This window comes from Symphalangus syndactylus, chromosome 15 (assembly GCF_028878055.3).
Source record: "Symphalangus syndactylus isolate Jambi chromosome 15, NHGRI_mSymSyn1-v2.1_pri, whole genome shotgun sequence".
Lineage (NCBI taxonomy): Eukaryota > Metazoa > Chordata > Mammalia > Primates > Hylobatidae > Symphalangus > Symphalangus syndactylus.
In genome coordinates, this window is record NC_072437.2 from 92028681 (window position 1) to 92050551 (window position 21871).

Below are 21871 nucleotides of genomic sequence, written 5' to 3' on the forward strand. Positions count from 1 at the left end.
TCTCATATAAATGTGATCATATAATATTTTTCCGTTAATATTTTGATAGTCATATAGATTTTTTAAAAATGTCCATGCACATGTCCATACACAAACAATTTTATATTCATTAAATACTTCAATTTACAATGACAGTCTGCTTTATCACACAATAATATGCCATGGGAATCTTTTTCATGTAAATAAATGTAGATATTTTAAAGAGTTGCATAATATTTCATCAATCTCCCTTTGACAGACATTGAAGACTCCTCTGCTTCATTTTATTAAACAATGCTTATAACATATATCTTTGGGTTTATATCATTTTACACTTGTCTGATTACTGTCTTAGGATAAATTCTTGGAAGTGGAATTGTTGATCTCAGGTTGCACACTAAATGTTCCATATAAATTGTCAGTTGAAAACAGTACATTTTCCTTGGGTCTACGCCAGTGGGTCTAGAATGGCTGATAGTTGTTGTATTTATTTATTTAAAAATTTTTGCACAATGGCCAATTCAGGAAAAATTGAAATGCCTATTGGCATGTTTTTCCTGATTCAAAATCAAAATACCGTAGCTTTATTCATGGAAAGAGTATATGCCCTTATAAGTAGAATCTGTGCTCTCTTGAAGAGAAGGGTGCTGATAAAGAATGGCTTTGCTGTTTTGGCAACATAAATATATTCATACCTAGCAACACAGAGAGTTTGGGAATCTTTTCTTGTGAAATTGGATGAAGGGTCACATAGAAGTTGTCATGGTCAAGTTAGAATGGATTTGATAGAAACAGCAGAAAGGCCCTACAGCTGTGGCTGGCAGTGGCTGTGGAAAGATTTGCCACAGGGAGGATTACGGGGAAGTGCTGAGATACCTCCCAGCCTGGCAAGCCCCGCACAGCCTCCCAAAGCCCCACCAAGGGCTGATTCAGATCCTGGCCTGGGTCAGTGTAGGGCTCCAGGTGCCACAGCAGGAGACTCCTACGGGTGACTCCCAAGAGGAAGGCATCCGGGGGAGGAGGGAGAGCGGAGAGATTCTGGCCAGCAGGCGAGAAGGCGACACACTGAGATGCCAGCAGGCAGTGGGGTCCCAGGCATGGAGCGGGGTTGGGAATACTAATCCCTGAGGGAGAGGCCGGAGGGCCAGGCAGGGCCCTGCCCAGGGCAGGTCTGGACCATAGGCAGATGTCCTGGGCATGTGGCCTCTTTTGTTTGACACCCAGGGCCATCCAGTACCCTTCCTAGATCCGGGCAGTCTCCTGCCTTAGGAGGCCTCCTCCTCAAGGGAGAAGACAACAGAGACTTTCCCAGACTCCCTCTCAGGAGACAGGCATTGCATCTGCCAATCAGACAGGCCTGCGCTGGCTTTCACTCGGGAAGCCTGTCGCGGGGAGGCAGGGAGATGGCACAGACTCCCACAGGGCCAAGCAGGGCGGCGCCCTCATCGCTCACAGGCAGAATGACAGAGGTCCAACAGCAGCCTCCGGGGCCAGTGACGGCAGATGAGGTCTGTGTCTGGGGCCAGTGGGTGCCTCTCCTGAAGCAATTCTGCGGGAGGATATGACGTTGTGTAGCATTCATCCTGGTTCTCTGGCCTTCCTGGAGCTTCCTTATACCTTTTAAAAAAAATCTCCTTTCTGCTGGAACAGGTTCGAGTGGGCTTCTGTTTCTGTAAATAGGAACTCTGACTGAAAGTAGAAGTTGCTAAAATAAGGACTTGGGCTCAGAGTAGCAAAGTAAGAGTCCCCTGGATGGGCCTGGGCCAGCAGGGCACCCAGGCTGGCCTGGCCTGAGTCTTAGGTCAAGATTCTGCAAAATCGTGTGGGTCAGATAAGAAGGGAGCAGGAGGGAGGGCCTGATACTCCCTTCTCAGCTATGTGCATGTTAGGGCCCATGAAAAACCATCTTCCTGGGCGGATTCCCCACGGGCTCTGGGCACGGAGGAGAAGGCCCCATGAAGACAAAGGCAGAGACTGGAGCTGCCACAAGCCCTGGGACACCAGGAGCCACCAGAAGTTGGAAGAGGCAAGGAAGGACTCTTCCCTGGAGCCTTCAGAGAGAGCATGGCCTTGCTGATACCTTGATCTTGGACTTCCAGCCTCTAAAGCCAGGGGCCTGCAAATGTTGTTAAGCTACCTGGTTTGTGGTCATGTTAAGGTTATGACAACCCTTACAAATGAATATGTCAATACAAGACTCAAATGTTTTTTTTTTTTTTTAAGACGGAGTCTTGCCCTGTCGCTCAGGCTGGAGTGCAGTGGCGTGATCTCCACTCACTGCAAGTTCCATCTCCCGGGTTCACACCATTCTCTTGCCTCAGCCTCCCAAGTAGCTGGGACTTCAGGTGCCCGCCACCATGCCTGGCTAATTTTTTGTATTTTTTAGTAGAGACGGGGTTTCACCGTGTTTGCCAGGATGGTCTCGATCTCCTGATCTCGTGATCCGCCCGCCTCAGCCTCCCAAAGTGCTGGGATTACAGGCGTGAGCCGCTGCGCTCTGCCACAAGACTCAAATGTCTTGAGGGCTGGAATTGATTTCCTTCAAGGCCTGACAGCAGTATTCCTTGCCTGAGTTGAATAAACTTATTAGCCAGCAGATTTAATTAAAGGGTATTATGCAAATCCCATCTGAGGAGTCCTTGGTCTGCTTCCTTGCAGTCCTGGCCGTGTGAGGGGAGCAGGGTGAGAAGGGTCTCCTGCTGCATTTCTCCTTCACGGTGGCTACTAATACAGCCACAGGCCAAGATGCCCCGGGATCCCTTCCTGGAGGGCTCGTTTGGTCTCGCCAGTTGAGTAAATGCTGTACCTAAGTGCAGGGTTTTGTAGATCTGAGTTCATTTGAGAGTTAGGGGAAAACCTGCAGTATCGACGTACTTTACTTTCAAGTCAACTTCATAGTCTAGGGCTGGCTTGGCGCTGGAATTCAGTCTTCCATTTTCTACATCAGCCCCTTGACCTAGACAAGTTTTTTCAAGGACCTCCTCCTGCGGAAAGATACATCCTCCCCGTCTTCCCGGAAAACAGGGTAAGGAGACTGGGTGATATTGTTCAGAATTCTTTTTCATGCCTAGCAAGAACCCAGATCTTAAAGAGGCCATTAACATTTTTTGCACAGTATTTTGAAAGCCGTATGTTGCTTTTTCCAGTTGCAAAAAATCCACGTGTGTCATCCCAAACTGCCTCCTGAGGAAAGCAATGAGTAATTCTGCCCTGGCAGGGAAAGGGCCCCAGGGAAGCAGGAGGACTGCCTGGAAGTGGGGGACTATTAGGGAAAGGTCTCCTGTAGCATTGGATCTAGCTTTCAAAACAGTGATAGGGAGGAAGTAACTGAGAACGTATGATGTGCTAAATTTCAGGTGTTGTCACACACGTTGCCTCCTTGGGTCTTCGTTAGAGATGGGGAAATAGACTTGGAGAGGGGAAGGAGTTGGCAAATCATACATCCAGCAAACGCCAGGGCTGGGTTCAGCTGCCTGTTTTTCCACCTCCTGTCTTGTGCTTTTCCCAGTATAAAGCCATGCCAGGGCTTCCCAGTGGTGAGGATCCCAGGGACCTGAGCCCAACCTCCCTCAGCCCTCAGGAGGGCAGCAGGCAGGGTAGGGGCATCCCCGCTCCAGGGCTGTGTGTGCCAGAGTAGAGAACATGGGGAAGTCCTGGTGGTGAGAGTCTAGATCTTAGCCATGGGCCAGGAAACTGCTCTGGGGGATGTTTTAGTTGGTAGTGGGAGTGGCCACATACTCATTTTTTCATCTTTTTGTTGTTGTTGTTTTGACAGAGTCTCACTCTGTCACCCGGGTTGGAGGTAAGTGGTATAATCTTGGCTCACTGCAGCCTTGACTTCCTAGGCTTAAGAGATCCTCCCACATCAGCCTCCCAAGTAGCTGGGACCACAGGCGTGCACCAGCACGCCAGGCTAATTTTTGTATTTTTTTTTTTAGAGACAGGGTCTTCCTATGTTTTCCAGGCTGGTCTTAAACTCCTGAGCTCAAATGCCTTGGCTTCTCAAAGTGCTGAGATTACAGGTGTGAGCCATTGCACCTGGGCCATTTTTTTCTTTTTTTCTTTTTTTTTTTTTGAGATAGAGTCTCACTCTGTCACCCAGGCTGGAGTGCAATGGCACGATCGTGGCTCACTGTAATCTCCGCCTCCCAGATTCAAGCAATTCTCCCGCTTCAGCCTCCAGAGTAGCTGGGATTACAGGCACCCACCACCATACCTGGCTGATTTTTGTATTTTTAGTAGAGATGGAGTTTCGCCATGTTGGCCAGGCTGGTCTCGAACTCCTGACCTCAGGTGATCCACCCGCCTCAGCCTCCCAAAGTGTTGGGATTACAGGCGTGAGCCACCACACCTGGCCCCATTTTTTCAGCTTTGTGACATTTAGCACAGGTGGCTCCAGTAACCCTGCATGCTCTGAGTAACCCTCTCTCACTGAAAGCTGCCAGTTGCTTGGCCCCCACTGCCCCTTGGTCCCCAGAGTATAGCACGAAATGAACAAGCAAGCACCCCTGGGTTTAGGGGTCAGTGATAGACATTCCCGCTGACATGTTGGCTCAGAACCCAGTGTGGGCCAGTCCCTGTGACCTTGTTTGGGCACTCGAGAAGCAGGAGGGACCCCCACTCAAAGCTGAGCCCAGATGTGGAGACCAAGGAGACCCCCCCGCCACACACACACACACCAAGAGGGTCCGGGAGGAGATTTATGACGCACATAATGAGGCTTTCTGGGGACAGCAGGGTAGGCACCCAGCAGGCCCCACATGCCTTGACAGAGCAGAGAAAGGAGACTGGCGTCGGGTTTTGGTGGTGTTTAGGGAGCCGGTCAGAGTGAGTGAGGGTCCTGCAGGCAGGGGCTCGCATGCTTTAAGTCTGCCACAGGTACCAAGGATGAGAGCTCTGGGCTTCCTGACCAGCCATAGGGGAGAGGCGTGAGGCTTAAAAGCCATTCAGCGTCAACTCTCAACAACTGGAGCGTGACCCTTTGTTCAGGGCCCTGTCTACTTCTCACTTCTCAGGAAAAGGTTGTGACTGATGGGATTTGCCCTCCCAGCACCTGAGCTTAGAGTTTTTTCTTTCCCACCATGGCCGCCTGTGAATGGAGTCGGCATTTCCAAGTTACTGTGAGGTATTGCAGAGGGTGTGCGGTGGGTCCCAGCTTCCCTTCATGAGATTCCAGGAACTGCTGCAGTGAGGATGAGAGAATGATGACTTAGCAGAGGTGTTGAGAGACCTTCTTCTTCTCCAGAGATGAGCTTCATCAGGGTTGCTGTGGATACCATGAGAGATGTCTCAGCCAAGACATCCCTAAGGCGGGGGCTTTGGGAAAAGCGCCTGGAGAGACATTAAGTGAAATTTCCATGAGATTCCTGGAAGGTTGGATTAGAACATAGCCTTGGGTCTGTTTCAGCGAGCTGAGGAGCTGTTGTTGCCTGGGGATTCCCATACCCCTTTCTTACAATCTGGGAGACAAAATATCCCCACGTGGATCTTGTCAACTTAGATCATGGCCTCCTTTTCTTGCACAGACACTCATGTGTCTGGATTATCCACTGGGATAAAAGCAATCACAGGAGCACTGACAGATCTCATGGTGCCGTCCCGAATATTTCTGGGCACCTCTGCACGGTGTGTCAGGTGACCACTTGCCCTTTGCACAGGACTAGGAGGACTACCATTGCCCTTCCTGCTGGCTCAGATCTTCCTCTGACCACAGAGGGTTTGTCAGTGATGCCCTGCAAAGGGAAGAGAAACCACCCACCCTGGGAGGTCCCCGCTAGTAGGTGGATCCACATGTTTCCAGGTCACATCCACCCAGGTCCACACTTGGACAAGTCCAAGTCCAGCACCCTCTAGAACCTTGGCCTAGAGACGGTCTCTAACCCTAGTCCAGCCCCTTCTCCTGGGTGGTGCATTTTTTTTTTTTGAGGAGCCTTGAGCTCTCTCCTGAAATCTGACTGTTCTGCCATCCGCATCATGAGTATCAGATCACGGTGATGATCTGTGGATATCTGGTTGCAAGTTGTAGATGAAGATTGAATGCACTCACCAACAGAAAATCGTGGGTACAAATAGATCCTTAAGAAAGCAAAGACTCCACCTGCTGGACAATTAGAGCCTCAGATCTGGCGCAGCCAGGACGTCTGGTTAAACACACTCAACACTCCAGGGCTCTAGACAAAAAAGGAACAGGAAACAGGCCACAGCAGGAGTCAGCAGATGAGCCAATTAATATCAGACTTTCACACCTTTAGACTGTTATTATAATCACTATGGTAACCACTAGATGAAGATGAAAAATGTGCAATTTCTAAGCTAATAGAGATGGAAATGAGATAATAAAAATAATCTAAAATGTACAATTTCATTAACTGTAAATGAAACGCTCTCATTAATACAAAGTTTGTCAGACTATATACTTTTTATGAGAGCAACTAAAATATAAGGAAGATACAGAAAGGCTGAAAGAAAGGAATTTAAAAAGATGCAGCATCCAAACCCTAACCAAATGAAAGCTCATATTGCTCTATTAATATTAGACATCTTTTCCTTTAGGATAAAAAGCATGACCGGTATTATCCTAGATAAAGACAGACAATTCATAATAATAAAAGGTTTAATTTTCCAGAAAGATACAATCATTCTCATGATTTATGTACACAGAATAATATAGCTTCAAAATGTATAAAGCAAAATGTTGTGGAATAAAAAGGATAAAAAGACAAATTCACAATCATTGTGAGATATTTTAATATCTTTTTATCAGATATTGATAAAATAAATGGATAAAAATTTATTAAGAATATAGAGGAATACAGAATGAATAATATTCTGTAATCAGCAAACTTGAACTAATGAACATATGTAGAAGACCACATTTAAGAGCTGCAGAGCACACATCTGTTTAAGGACGCTGTGACACGCTGACCATATGTTGAGCTGTTAAACAAGTCTGGAAAATTTTCAAAGGATAAAAATTAGATGATTTTTTTTTCACTTCAAAGCAATTAAGCTAAAAAACAATAAGAAAAAGATAACCAGAAAATTATTTTGTGTTTGGAAATTAAGCAGGATCTTTCTAAAGAACATTATGGGACAAAGAAGAAATCATAATGGAAATTAGAAAATATTTTAAAATACATTATTATTAAATATTATATATCAAAACTTGTGGGATGCAGTTAAAGCCATGCTTGGCAAAAAATTATAGCCTTAAAGTTTATATTAGAAAAGAATGAAGGCTAAAAATCAATGTGCTAAGAATCTATCATAAAGTCTGGGGGGAGAAGAACAGGAAAATAAAGCAAAGAAAGTAGAAGCAAGGATACACAAGGATACAAGCCAAAAATAATGACTTAGAAAAATTAACACACAAAGGAGGACCAAGGGGGCCAAAGAGTGGTTCTTTTAGGAGGTGAATGAAACTCAACTCCCTGGCAAGCCTGTTATGGGAAAAAAAGGAACTAAAAAGCTAAAATAATAATCAGTGGGCAGGCACTATTTACCATCATTAAAAAGATAAGTGAATTATGCTGATAGGTTTGAAAATTTAGGGGAAATGGACAAAGTCCTAGACTCGTAGCAGGGGTTCTGCAATGTTTATTACGATTGAGACCTTAGCAGGTTAGACCCTGTATTGCTATCCTCTGGAACTCAGTCTTGGAAATGCCAGACTGATGTGCATAAGAGAGAGAAGCTTAGTGCAAAATTCAGCTGGCGGGAGGGACGTGGTCACCATAGGACAAGCTCCTCAGGAGGCTTAGAGGCAAGAGGGGGCATCTGCCCTGCCCCCTGTGGCCTCATGTCTGCATCTGCCGCTCCCCGGATGGAGCTCGGGGGTACCTGGGAGCATGATCCGTCCGTATACTCCTCTCACATCAATATCTAAACTCAGAGTTTACAGAACAAGGGAAACTGCCTAGAATGAGGCTTGTATTCCTAGGGGCAAGGGCTTTCGCCCACCTTCACGCAGTTTAATGTCACGTGCCTCCAGATTGTGTTTACACAGAGCCTCTGCACAGCCTCCTTCGCGGTGGCCTCAGACATTTCGGAATTGGTTGTTAGAGTGTAGGCCCCAGCGCAATGCCAGCTTGCAGAGTGCAGAACTGGAAGCCACCGGGACACCGTGTTTCTCCAAAGAGCGGTGCAGTCCAGGGCAGCGACCTCTTGCTGTTCAGCAAAAAGCAAACATTCAAAGCAGTCCCTGCGGGCTCAGCGTGGCGACCATGAGCCCACGTTTGTGCGCCGGCTGATTCCCCTCCTCGCATAGGACGACCAGGGCGCATTGGTGGTGGTGGGAGGAGGCGCTCTGCAGAGCTGCTGGCCCGAGCTCCACATTCAGCCTCAAGTCGCACTTTTTGTACTGGATGTTTTCAGAAAAACAGCAGACCGTGCCCTAACAGCCTTAATGAGCCCTTTAACTGCGTCTGCTCTTAATAGTAAAAATTAATGCTGAACAATGGGACCCTCACTCATGGGGCTACTGTGGTCTGGCAGTCAGGAGGGGTGGGTGGTCCTCGCTGCCACTCACCCACCCGTGAAGGGGACTATTTTTAGACTACGCTTCATTTTCCCCTAAATACAGGATTTAAACCACCGTAGTCATAGTTGGTCTGCTTTTACAGCCCTCTACCTTTTATTTTCATCTCCATAGTGAGTGAGGGGTATTGATTCTTTCCCAAACGCTCACTCTAGTACGAAACTTTCTTTTTTCCTTTTCTTTTCTTTTTTCCTTTTCTTTTCTTTTTTTTCCAGTTCATGTAAAACAGTAATATGGGAACACCTGCTATGTGCAAGTCATATCAAAGTACCTGATTTTTATATCTCCTCATCCAGGGTTGCCTCCTCCATCAGTGGAGGCTGGTGGGTTCAGAGTGGTGCATGATACAGATCTTTGCAGTAAGAAGAGCTGCACTGAAATCCAGCCTCTGCCACCTCCCTATTGTGGGGCCTTGGATGCATCACCAAAGGCTCTGAAAACCACTTTGCTCATCTGCAACGGATGGATGTACTGCTTTAGTGAGTTACAATCTTGGATGAGCTCTAAACAAGAGGGTCTTGCTTTCCTTATTTGCCCCTCTAACTGTGCTTTGTGAACCTCCGTTTTCTACTGCTTCAAGAAATGACAGCTTGGCCAGATTCCATATCACTTCACCAACTTTCTTTTTTTAAATTCTTAATAGAATTTTGAAAAGAGTATTTTTAGGTTTTCAGAAAAATTGCACAGAAAGTACAAAGAATTCCCATATACACTCTCTGCACCCACACAGTTTCCCTGTGATTAACATCTTGCAAGTGTGATACATTTGTTACAATTGAGGAGCCAATATTGACGAATTATTATTAACCAGAGTTAAGAGTTTTCATAGGTTTCACTCTTGGGGTTTTACGTTTTATGGGTCGTGGCAAACACATAATGACAAGTATCCACCATTATAATATACAGAACAGCTTCACTGCCCTAAAAATCCCCTGTTCTCCACCTATGCATTCCTCCCTCCCACCAACCCCTGGTAACCATTGTACTTTTTTACTGTCTCCATAGTTTTGCGTTTTCCAGAATGTGTTATAGTTGGAATCATTCAGGTTGGCTTCTTTCCCTTAGCAATATGCTTTTCAGTTTCCTCCTGAAAAGAGAAAGCCACTATGTCTTTTGGTAGCTTGATTGCTCATTTTTTTAAATTGATGAATACTATTTAATTGTCTGGTTGTACCACCATTTGCTTATCATTCACCTACTGAAAAACATCTTGGTTGCTTTCAGTTTGGTGTAATTATTAATAAAGCTACTATAAATATTTGTTTGCAGGTTTCTGTAAGGACATAGGTTTTCAGCTGAATTGGGTTAACATCTAGGAGCACAATTGCTGGATCATATGTTAAGATTATGTTTAACATTGCGAGAAACTTCTGAACTGTCTTCTAAAGTGGTTGTCCCATTTTGCATCCTTACAAGCTGTGAATGATAATTCCTGTTGCCCCATATCCTCACTAGCATTTGGTGATGTCAGTGTTCTGGATTAAGGCCATTCTAATAGATGTGTAGTGGTATCTTGTTTTAATTTGGAATTCTCTTATGGTGTGATGTTGAACACCTTTTCATATGCTTATTTGCCATCTGCGTATCTTCTTTGGTGAGATGTCTGTTCATGTCCTTTGCTCATTTTTAAACTGAGTTGTTTGTTTCCTATTGTTAAGTTTTGATGGTTTCTTGCATATTTTGGACACATGTGGCTTGTCTACTCAGTCACATACAGTGTCTCTTGCAGAACAGAAGTTTTTAATTTTTGTTGTTGTTGCTGAGATGGAGTTTCACTCTGTCAGCCAGGCTAAGGCGCAGTGGCATGATCTTGGCTCACTGCAGCCTCTGCCTCCTGGGTTCAAGTGATTCTCCTGCCTCAGCCTCCCAAGTAGGTGGGACTACAGGCACGCACCACAACACCTGATTCATTTTTGTATTTTTAGTAGAGACGGGGTCTCACCATGTTGGCCAGGCTGGTCTCAAACTCCTGACATCAAGTGATCCGGCCTCCTCGGCCTCCCAAATTGCTGGGATTACAGGTGTGAGCCACTGCTCCCAGCCAGAAGTTTTTAATTTTAATGAAGTCCAACTGAACAATTTTTTTCTTTCATGGATTATGCTTTTGGTGGTGTATCTAAAAGCTTACCACCAAGTCTAAGATTACCTAGATTTTCTCCTTTGGTATCCCACAGATGTTTTGTGTTTTGCATTTAGGTCTATGATTCTCTTTGAGTTAATTTTTGTGAGGTTCTGTGTCTAGATTCATTCTTTTGCATGTGGGTGTCTAGTTGTTCCGGAGCCATTTGTTCAAAAGACTGTCTTTGCTCCATGGAACTGCCTTTGCTCCTTTGTCAAATGTCAGTTGACTCTGTTTGTGTGGACCTATTTCTGGGCTGTGTTGAACGCCCGTTTCCTGACATGTAGGGAAATGACAATTTAGATTCCACTTTGCTCTTTAAAACAGCCTCACTTCAGTAGGTATTTAACCCCATTCTTGTTTGTTTATTGGTTTTGAAGCCCCTCCCTTCTCCCCCCACCATAGAGGCTACACCTGTGTAGTGATTTTGAGTGTGGTGGGAAAAGGTGATGTGCTTTTTTGTTTTGAACCTTTTAATGAAGCCCAGTGAACATACAGAAAATTGCAGAAATTGAAATAAAATGTTTTTCTCAAACAACACATTTGTGTAACTAACACTCACATGAAGGAATGGCACAGTACCAAGGCCCCAGAAACCCCTTTGCCTCCTTTCCAGCCACTGCCTCCTGCCCTCAGGGCAGCCACGATCCTAATTTCCAACAGCTCAGACTAGTTCTACCTGGGTTTGCAGTTTTTACAAATATAATTATAAGGTATGTATTCTTGTGTCTAGCTTTTCTCAACATTATGTTTGTTGCTTATTTTTATTGCTATGGAGCAGGGCGTCCAATCTTTTGGCTTCCCCGGGCTGCAATGGAAGAAGAAGAATTGTCTTGGGCCACATGTAAAATACACTGACACTAACAATAGCTGGTGAGCTAAAAATAAATTGGAAAGAAAATCTCATAATGTTTTAAGAAAGTTGACGAATTTGTGTTGGGCCGCATTCAAAGCCGTCCTGGGCCTTGTGCGGCCTGGACAAGCTTGCTGTAGAGTATTGTAGAAGTCAGAAAACTTTATAAAGGGCCAAATAATGAATAGTTTAGGTTTTGCAAGCCACGTGTGATCTTTGTCACATTTTCCTCCTCTTCCTCCTCCTCCTCTTCTTGTTCTTTTCCGTGAGGTTCAGAGATTAGTTACAACACTTTGAAAATACAAAAATGATTCTTAACTCTCAAGCTGTACAAAAACAGGCAATGAGCTGTAGCTTGCTAATCCCTGGAGTATTCCATCCTGCAAATATGGTTTATTTATCCACTGTACTCTTGGTGTGAATTTGGGTAGCATCCCCTTTGGGGCTACTGTGAGTAGAGCTGCTATAAACATTCTGTGGCATGTCTTGTGGGTATTGGCTGTATTGCTTGGGATGGGATTGCTGGGTCACAGAATGTGTGTATTCCAGCTTTAGTAGGTATTCCAAGCAGTTTTCCAAAATTGTAACATTCTTGCAAGCAGCACATGAACATTCTGGTTGCTCCACACTCTCACCAGGATTTTCCATCCTTTCCAGTGGACCAGTTTTGTTGGGTGTATGGTGCTTTTTCATTATGGCTTTAATTTGCATTTCACTTTAATTTCCATTTTTCTAGGTTGAACACTTTTGAAATATGCTTGTTGTCCATTTGGATATCCTTTATGCAAAGACTTTTGCCCATTTTTTAATAACTTGCCTTTTTCTTATAGTTCCAGACTTCTTTTTTTGTTTCCCTGAGAGCCTGATGCCAGCAACCATTCCCCGTGCCAATCTCTCTCTCAGTTAAGCAGGGTAGTTAGTCACAAGCAACAGAAACCAGTCCGGTTGGTCCTGTATTAGTTCAAGGTGAGGGGGGAGATTTATTATAAGGCATTGACTCATGAAATTTAGAGGATGAGAAGTCTCAAGGTGTCTAGCTGGCAAGCTGGAGACCCAAGAGAGCCAATGGTACAGTTCTAGTCTCAGTGTCAACAGGTTTGAGACCCAGGAGAGCTGATGTTTCAATTCAAGTCCAAAGGCAGGAAAGAAACAAGTGTTTTTCAATGCCATCAGGCAGGAGGAACTCCTTACTTACTGATGGTGGGAGGGTTGGCCTTTTTGTTCTCTTCAGGTCTTCAGTTGACTAGATGGGACCCACCCAGGGATCCACCCACAATGGGGGAAAAAAATCTGCCCTGCTCTGTCTACTGGTTTAAATGTCAACCTCACCAAAAAATACCCTCACAGAAACACTTACAATAATGTTTGACCAGATGTCTGGATGTTCTGTGGCACAGACACATAAAAACCATCACAAAGCCCAATTCTGGGACTTCAAGAAATAGGAGCAGGCGGATAAAGAGCCAGAGGGGCAGGCTCAGGGTTTGCGTAGCAGGAAAATGCCCATAATTGCTCTGCAGAACTCTGTGCCTGGGCATACGACGCTGCAGGAGCCCCGTGGTGTCACGAGCCCTGCTGGTCCACCTGCTGTGCCAGAAACTGAGTGAAGCTGTCCTGGCCCCCACAAATCTGCCAAACCCGGTTCAACAGGATCCTTGCTTCTCAGCACCACAGCAGGAGAGTGATATTCTAGCATCCTTGGTTTTATACTGAGAGGTGGAAATTCATCCAAATAGTGAAGAGACATTCAGGAATTTGTCGTCAAAAGGAGCAATATTGTCTATTGCATGTGTCTTTCACCCCTTCTCCCACTCACATGGTGTTTTGGAGTCTGGCTACATATTGGCCCTGAATTCCGGCTTCCCTGTTTGGGGCTGTACTTTAGTGTAGGTCCACACTTAACAGTTGTGGATGAGTACGGAGCCAAGTCCAGGTTCAAGTTTAGCTGTGATTCACAGGTTTCAAAACTGGGGTGGGTGTGGCTTGACGTAGTAGGGCTGACGTGTTTTGCACCTCTCAGGATTGTTTAGCCTGGCGGAGGAGGTCAGTGAGGCCTTCCCCTCAAGGGGGTTAGCCTCTGATTTTTCACTTGCCTCATTCTGCCCATTCTCAGCAACACTTCACATGGTTGTCTGCTCTGTAAAGCATGCTTGTTGTACTTATGCTTGACTCAAGGGAGAAGGATCTGGGATTTCTGACAGTTCTCAGCATGGGGATTTGACGGCTAAGATGGACGCTGTGGCTCCATATCACATATACATTCCAGCCAGGTAGAATAAAGAAGAGGAAATGGGGTGTGTTTCCAAGTAAACTAAATTTCTAAGTAGCTCTGGAAACCATCTCTGCTTATATTCCATTGGCCACACTAAGTGCAGGGGATGTGGAGAAGCATGGTTTTTATTTTGAGTGGTTATGTACTCAGCTAAAATGTGAGGTCTAATACTAATGGAAGGGGAGAACTCGTATTAGGGGAACAAAAGCTTGTCACAGGATCTGGAGCAATTTTAATTTTATTTTTATTATATTATATTTGTTTATTTGGAGGCAGAGTTTCCCTCTTGTTGCCCAGGCTAGAGTGCAATGGCGCAATCTTGGCTCACTGCAACCTCTGCCTCCCGGTTTGAAACAATTCTCCGCCTCAGCCTCCCAAGTAGCTAGGATTACAGGGATGCGCCACCATGCCCGGCTAATTTTGAATTTTTAGTAGAGACGGGGGTCTCTCCATGTTGGTCAGGCTGGTCTCGAACTCCCTACCTCAGGTGATCCAAACACCTCAGCTTTCCAAAGTGCTGGGATTACAGGCGTGAACCACCGTGCCCGGCCTTAATTTTATTATTAAAAAAAAGGTGTGGAGGATGTCACGAGGCCCATTTCATCCATGTTCACAAGGCTGACCCACAGTACAAGTGAGACCAAATAAAGTCACAGTGGATGAGGAGGTTTGGGGATTATTCATCATTTTGGACACTTTGTGCAACTGATCATCTTCAAAGGCTGATGCCTAACAATTGAATGTCTAGAAAAAAAATATGGCTTAGAAAAGATACGGCCTAAGGCTGATTCCTTTATTTTCTAATCCCACATTACCTCTAAAGAATGCTCTTTTCTATGGCCACTGTCTTACCAAAATGAAAATGGTTATCGGAAAACCAAACTACAAAGGTACCCTTTGGAAAATAGAGTGATGTAGCACAGATAAAATTCTAAAAAGGCGTGGGTGATTTTATGAAAAAATGATATGTAGGCACACTTTACATGTCTATTTCCGCATGATGGCCTCAAGTTTATTTCCACACCAACCCTGAAGATTGAGACTCCTCCCTAAAGCAAGCCCATATCATAAAGCATGACTGAGCATTTTGATTCTGCTTAAGAATTCCCAGGAAGACAGATGAGAAGAACCTTGCATACATCATGGCAGCCAGCTTAATTAAATTCCCATTAGGGATTTTGGTTTTCGCTCAAAGTTGTTCTTCAGGGCCAGTTCTTGGGTCTCACTCTCTCTGCATTAACCCTTTCTTCCACTTATATTTTAAGCCCCACCCCTCCATGCATAGAAACACATCTCTGCTTACTTTTTAAAATTTTGTATAAATTTATGGCATACAAGTGCAGTTTTCTTGCATGGATATATTGTACCGTGGTAAAGTCAGGGCTTTTAGTGTATTCATCAACTGAATAATAGACACTGTACTCATTAAGTAATTTCTCATCCCTCACCTTCCTTCCAGCACCCCACCCTTCAGAGTCTCCATTGTCTACCATTTTATACTCTATGCCTGTTTGTACATATTCTAGCTCCCACTTATAAATGGTAACATGCATTATTTGTCTTTTAGTTTCTGAATTGTTTCACTTAAGATAATGGCCCTCAGCTCCATCCATGCTGCTGCAAAAACACATGACTTCATTCTTTTTTTATGGCTAAATAGTACTCCATTGTGTATATGTACATATACCACATTTTCCTTATCCAGTCATCCATTGATGAACATTTAGGTTGATTCCATATCTTCGCTATTGTGAATAATGCTGCAATAAACATATAAGTGCAGGTGTCTTTTTGATGGAATGATTTCTTTTCCTTTGAGTAGATACTCAGTATCTTCTGGAATTGTAAGATCAAATGGTAGCCTCATTTTTAGTTCTTTGAGAAATCTCCCTACTGTTTTCCATAAAGGTTGTACTAACCTACATTTAATAATAGCCATTCTGACTGTTGTAAGATGGTATCTCATTGTGGTTATAATTCGCACTTCTCTATTGATTGCCCATTTTCTCATGTTTGTTGACCATTTGTATCTCTTCTTTTGAAAAATGTCTATTTATGTCCTTTCCCTCTTTTAAATGGGATTATTTGTGGTTTTTTCTTTATTGTTGCTGTTGAGTTGTTAGAGTTCATTGTAAATTCTGGGTATTACTTCCTGTCAAATGCATATGTGCAAATATTTTCTCCCATTCTGCAACTTGTCTGTTCGTTCTGTTGATTATTTCTTTTGCTGTGCAGAAGCTTTTAAATTTCATTAAGTCTAATTTGTCTGCTTTTCTTCCTTGTGCTTTTGAGGACTTAGTCTTGAATTCTTTGCCTAGACCAATGTCCAGAAGAGTTTTCCCTAGATTATCTTCTAGGATTTTTATAGTTTCAGGTCTTATATTTAAGACTTTAATCCATCTTGAGTTGATTTGCGTATACGGTGAGGGATAGGGGTCCAGTTTTATTCTTCTGCATATGGCTATTCAATTTTCCCAGCACCATTTATTGAAAAGGATGTCCTTTCTCTAGTGCCTCTGTCTACCTTTTTTTTTTTTTTTATTATACTTTAGGGTTTTAGGGTACATGTGCACAATGTGCAGGTTTGTTACATATGTATCCATGTGCCATGTTGATTTCCTGCACCCATTACCTCGTCATTTAGCATTAGGTGTATCTCCTAATGCTGTCCCTCCCCCCTCCCCCCACCCCACAACAGTCCCCGGAGCGTGATGTTCCCCTTCCTGTGTCCATGAGTTCTCATTGTTCAATTCCCACCTATGAGTGAGAACGTGCGGTGTTTGGTTTTTTGTCCTTGCGATAGTTTACTCTGTCTACCTTTTAAATCTAGGCATCCACAGGCTTCTGAACAGGCAATCATTCACAAAACCGAAGCAGCTCTCATGCTAGAGGAGACTTTTCTGCAGGGAAAAAGATTTCCTCCAGACGATTATACATGTCAAAACCCAGCCCTAGAAAAATTATGATGATTATTATTGCTATACAATTTTACAAACAGATTTCTCGCCTCATCCTCCTTACTGCATGTCTTAGTTCTGTTTTCACTCACCTTCTGATTTCTCCAGAAACTTGTTCCTTTAATTATTTCTTCCCCTGTATCTTCAGCCCTTCCTCTCACTGGCTCATTTCCATCATTATTACTATTACTTATTTTTTGAGATGAGGTCCCAATCTGTTGCCTGGGCTAGCGTGCAATTAACATGATCATGGCTTACTGCAGCCTCTACCTCTTGGGCTCAAGCAATTCTCCTGCCTCAGCATCCCGAGTAGCTGGGACAACAGGTGCACCACCATGCCTGGCTAATTTTTTATTTTCTGTAGAAATGGAGATCTCACTGTGTTGCCCAGTGGTCTTGAATTCCTAGGATTAAGCGATCCTCCCACCTTGGCCTCACAAAGTGTTGAGATTACAGGAGTGAGCCACTGCACCCAGCCTCCCATCATTTTTAAATGTTCAGGTTTCTCCCATAATTTTGTGTATTTAAAAACAAACAAAAATCACTTTACCTTCTCCTATAACTTCTTGCAGGCATCATCAACTTGAGTCTCTGACATAGAGCTTCCCGGGGTTCTTTGCATTTTAAAGACATTATAGGGGGACCCACCCAAAAGTGTGAAGAATATAGAGACTCTCAGACACTGTACCAACCAGAGGTAGTGACTGTTTGAAAGCCCCATGGGTTCCCCTAGGGAGTATGTATAAGACCAGCTGAAAGGCTCCAGAAAAATTAAAGTGCAGTTAGCCCCAGCTTTGTCAGAGGTCCCTGGTGGAAGGGGATTAAAATCCTCATTTTAAGCAAATACATTTATTATCACCTTTTCTCAGAAACTTTTCCAGCTACACGAGCTTACAACTTTCTGTCTCGCATTTTTTTTTTTTTTTTTTTCTGAGACGGGAAAAAATGCCTGTTGCCCAGGCTGGAGTGCAGTGGCACAATCTCGGTTCACTGCAACCTCCACCTCCTGGGCTCAAGTGATTCTCGTGCCTCAGCCTCCCAAGTAGCTGGGATTACAGACATGTGCCACCACACCCAGCAAATTTTTTGTATTTTTAGTAGAGACAGATTTTCGCCATGTTGACCAGGCTGGTCTCAAGCTCCTGACTTCAAGTGATCCACCTTCCTTAACCTCCTAAAGTGCTGGGATTACAGGCCAGAGCCACCAGGCCCAGCTCTGTCTTGCTATTGAATGAAGAGTTCCTTGCTACTCCCTTAGCTGTGTTGAACACTACAGTTATGACTACCCAGTCATGCTATACTAAACATGAACTCCTCAAGGGCAAAGACAGGGGATTCACAGAGCATTTGCAGAATTGCCTCCAAAGGATTCATCACATCTAGCATGTTTGTGTGGCTGTGTGGGTGGACCGTGGAGGATCTTTATACACACCTTGATTTTTTTCTTTTACTGAGAGACTAAATATACAAGCAGACAATGGATAGACCATGTATAGAAATGGAACTCTGATCCACAATGTGCAGAAACCAGCCCGAGAAACCAGCCCATGATCCACAGTAACCAAACCAGGAAGCCAGCTGTCTACAAGTCAGACTTGTAGGAATTCAGACCACTGTCCCTAGCAAACAGCCCAGAAAGCCAAACAATAAGTCCTATCGCCATTGGTCCCAAGTGGTCAGGACTTGATTAATGACTGGCAGCTTCCCCAATTTTTGTCCCTGCTTTCAACTTAGGACCAACCAGAGAAAGCCAAATATTGGCCCCCTTGACTAATCTCATAGGATGCCCCTTCTAGTTAGCTGCCTCCAGCTTCCTCAGACCAACAGCCTCCAATCAGGGCACACCCAAAGCCTTCCCTTTTTCCCCACTGTGAAGCTCTCCCACTCCTCTGCCTGCCTTTGAGTCTCAGCCAATCGCAAATGATGGTGGCCGACTCCTTGCTGGAGCAAACTCTGTATAAATGGCCTTTGCCTGCCCTCCTTTGTTGGTCTTCATTGATTTCCACATTTCTCAGTACTACAGGCTTGTGATTGTTCTACATCTTTCCGTAAAAGCTGCCCTTTTAAACTCTGATGGCTGCATTTCAGCCCATCAAATGGAAAGAACATAATGTATTCAGCCCTAATTCTACTAGTGGGCATGCAGTTTATTTCCCCTTCACTCTTTTTAAATAATTGCAAACTATTCTGGAATAAGTATCATTGTACAACTTCACACATTTATGAATCTGTCCACAGGATAGAGAGGGGGACTTGCTGGGTGGTGGAAGTGGCCTTATTATTCAAAGATGTTCCCTGCATGCCTACTGGTCAGGTCAGACTTCCAGGAAATGGACTTTGGAGGGAAGGTTTGCATGTAGGATGTTGCAGAAGAGCTCTCTGAGCCGCAGTACCTGTGAAGAGAGCAGCACAGAGCAGAGAGTTATCCTCTCCAAATTATCCTGAATTGAGGCAAGGCACTGGGCCCTGGTCCCTACCCTTTCCCACTGACCAGTCATTAGATGAGGGCTACCCAGGGAGCAAGGCCAGTTCCCGGGGAGAGACTCGGCCATCAGTAGCTGGGGAATGCTAGCCTCAGTCTTCAGTGGTGGGTCTGAGCAGTACAGGGCACACCAGCCATGCATCAGGCTGGGCACTCAGGACATTCTGCTCTCTGTCCTTGCAAAACTCACAGTCTTCTGGGAGACAGACATGTCACCAACTAAGGACAACCAAGTGTCATCTGGGCTGTGATGGGGGGAAACCAGGGGCTAGAAGGGGCAAGACTCCAAATACATATTAGGGTAACATGTGGTAAATGTCTTCCTTCATATGAGGGCAAAACTCGGGCTGTCTATGTCCCACCAGTCTATTCCGGTGACCATTTGAAAAGGAATGGAAGGACTTCGACAGCAACACTAAGTTCTGCCCTGGAAGGCGTGAGATCAGTTTGTTCCTAAGTTGCTGTGTGACTGTGTCCCCTGTACCCAGAATAGTGTCGGGCACTAGGTGCTCAAAAGATACTTGAAGAATAACTCCTATGAGATAGGTACATTTATCAGTCCCACTTTACAGCAGTAAGTTTTTGGAGGACATGGGTCAGAGCTGAAAAGTCTGTTCAACATCACCTCATAGGTGTTAGCTGTAGCCACAGCCTGGATTCAGGACTCAGGTTTAAAGCAGCTCGATGGATGGAGACTGTGGTCAATGTGCCAAAAGCAGTAGTGAATTTAGGCGACACATGGACGTAACGTATTACGTCCATTGGATTTACGTATTTATTAATGTATTATGTCCATTGGATTTAGCAACAGCAAAACCGTCAGGGACCTCAGCAAGAGCTACGGGAGCAGCATGGCGGCTTCTCTGGATTTGCTAACACAGGAACCTAACCCCAGGGGATTTTTCTTGCAATCCAGCTGAAGCATGTGACTTCTATCCAGGATGGGCTAAAAAGAAAAGTGTGTGATGGGGTACGGTAGGAGTTTGGGGTTATGGCTTTCTGGAGCCTGAGAGAGTAAGGCAGCAAGTGCATCTAGTGTCCCCAGTCAACCCCAGACCTCGGCATCCGTACATGGGATAGAGGAGCAGCCCAGGGCTGGTCCTGGGTGAGATTTCTCCCTCAGAGGGAGAGGTCCTCATTGCTGGCCTTTGGTGAGGAAGAATTCTCACGAAAGCCACTTGACCCTGAGGGCTGGGAAGCTGAGGGCCCTGAGCTGGTGTCTGGGGAGGATGTGGAGTACACCTGGGCTCTTTCCATGGGCTCTGTGAGTTGCTGCCAAGCCCAGGGGACAGGCTCAAGCAGATGTGTTCTAGGTAAAGCTGAACCATGCCCCCGAAAGCCTCATCCCAGAAAATTGTCTGGGTCAGCATTCTCTAAATCCAACTGATATCACCTCACCTCGCTTAATTCTAGACCATAATACACAAAGGGAGCCGATGCCCCTGCTGCGGGGAGCTCGCGCTCACGGAAAAGGTCCGTTTTGGGGAAAGGCCTCACTCCTGTGTCCCAGCTGGACAGTAGCACGGGAGCCCCATCTAGCTATCAGTTCTGGCAGCCTTCCTTTGGATTACAAGCTTTGGACAACCCCAATGCTTCCACCCTAAGCTTGTGCGAAAGTTTTCAAAACAGAGAGAAATAGGTCTCTGCGCTGTTTCTTTTCCCCTCCCGCACCCCTTCAGTGGGAGACAGTTGCTGTCTTTTTGAGGTGGGGCTGAGTGGGCCCTCCCTGCTCCTCAGCATCCCCAGCGGTCACCCTAGACGTGCTAGGAAGACGACACCCTGAGCCCTGCTCAGAAAGGGGGCACCACTTGCGAGTATGTCCTGACCAACAGGAGAGAGAGCCTTTGCCCAGACCACGCCTGTGTGTCTCCCCCAAATTCACAGAAAGAAAAGGACGCGCTGTTGCTTAGCGAGTTACTGAGCCCAGACACAGGAGAGGGGATCCTAGCCCTGCTCCTCCCCCAATCCTTCGCAGTCTCTCCTTGTCTGTAAGAAGGAGGTGTGGCCTGACCGCTCTCCATCTTACTCTAAAACTCAGGGTCAAGGAAAAACTCTGTAATGCGTCGTGGGGCGGTGTGCTGGCAGCTGGCTGCATCCCCGCCTCGGGCCTGTTTAGAACCCAGTGCTGGCCTTCATTTGACACCTGTCCCACGCAGAAGAGCCGGCGGGGCCACAAGGGAGCTCCTGGTACAGACTATAAAGCACAGACACCCGGGGAGGGGAGGGGCGGCAAATTCCCACCTACAGGAGAGGTGCGCTCTCCCGGTTTGGTCTTTCTCCACACCCACCCTTTCTGGGCCATGCTCCAGTTAAAACCACATGTCCCTAGCACAGGCTGCGGTGGCCCGGCAGAGAGATGGGGAAGAGGGCTGGTGACCTCCCTCCCAGAGCCCATGGGCAGGCCACAGGTTCGCCTGCCGGAGTCAGACTTCACGGGCTCTCTCCAGCCCAGAAGAAAAGAGTGCAATGCGAATCTGCCGTAGAAATATTCTTAAAACAAAGCAAGTCCTCAAAGCAAATTCAGAATTCATTATTTTGGGTACATGTAAATATGTATTTGCTGCTTAACCTATGGCTCAACCTTTGCACTTTTATACATTCTAAAATTTTTTAGCTTATGCAAAAATCAGTGTAATCAGGATCCTGTAGAAATGTAATTAAATTTTATTACGT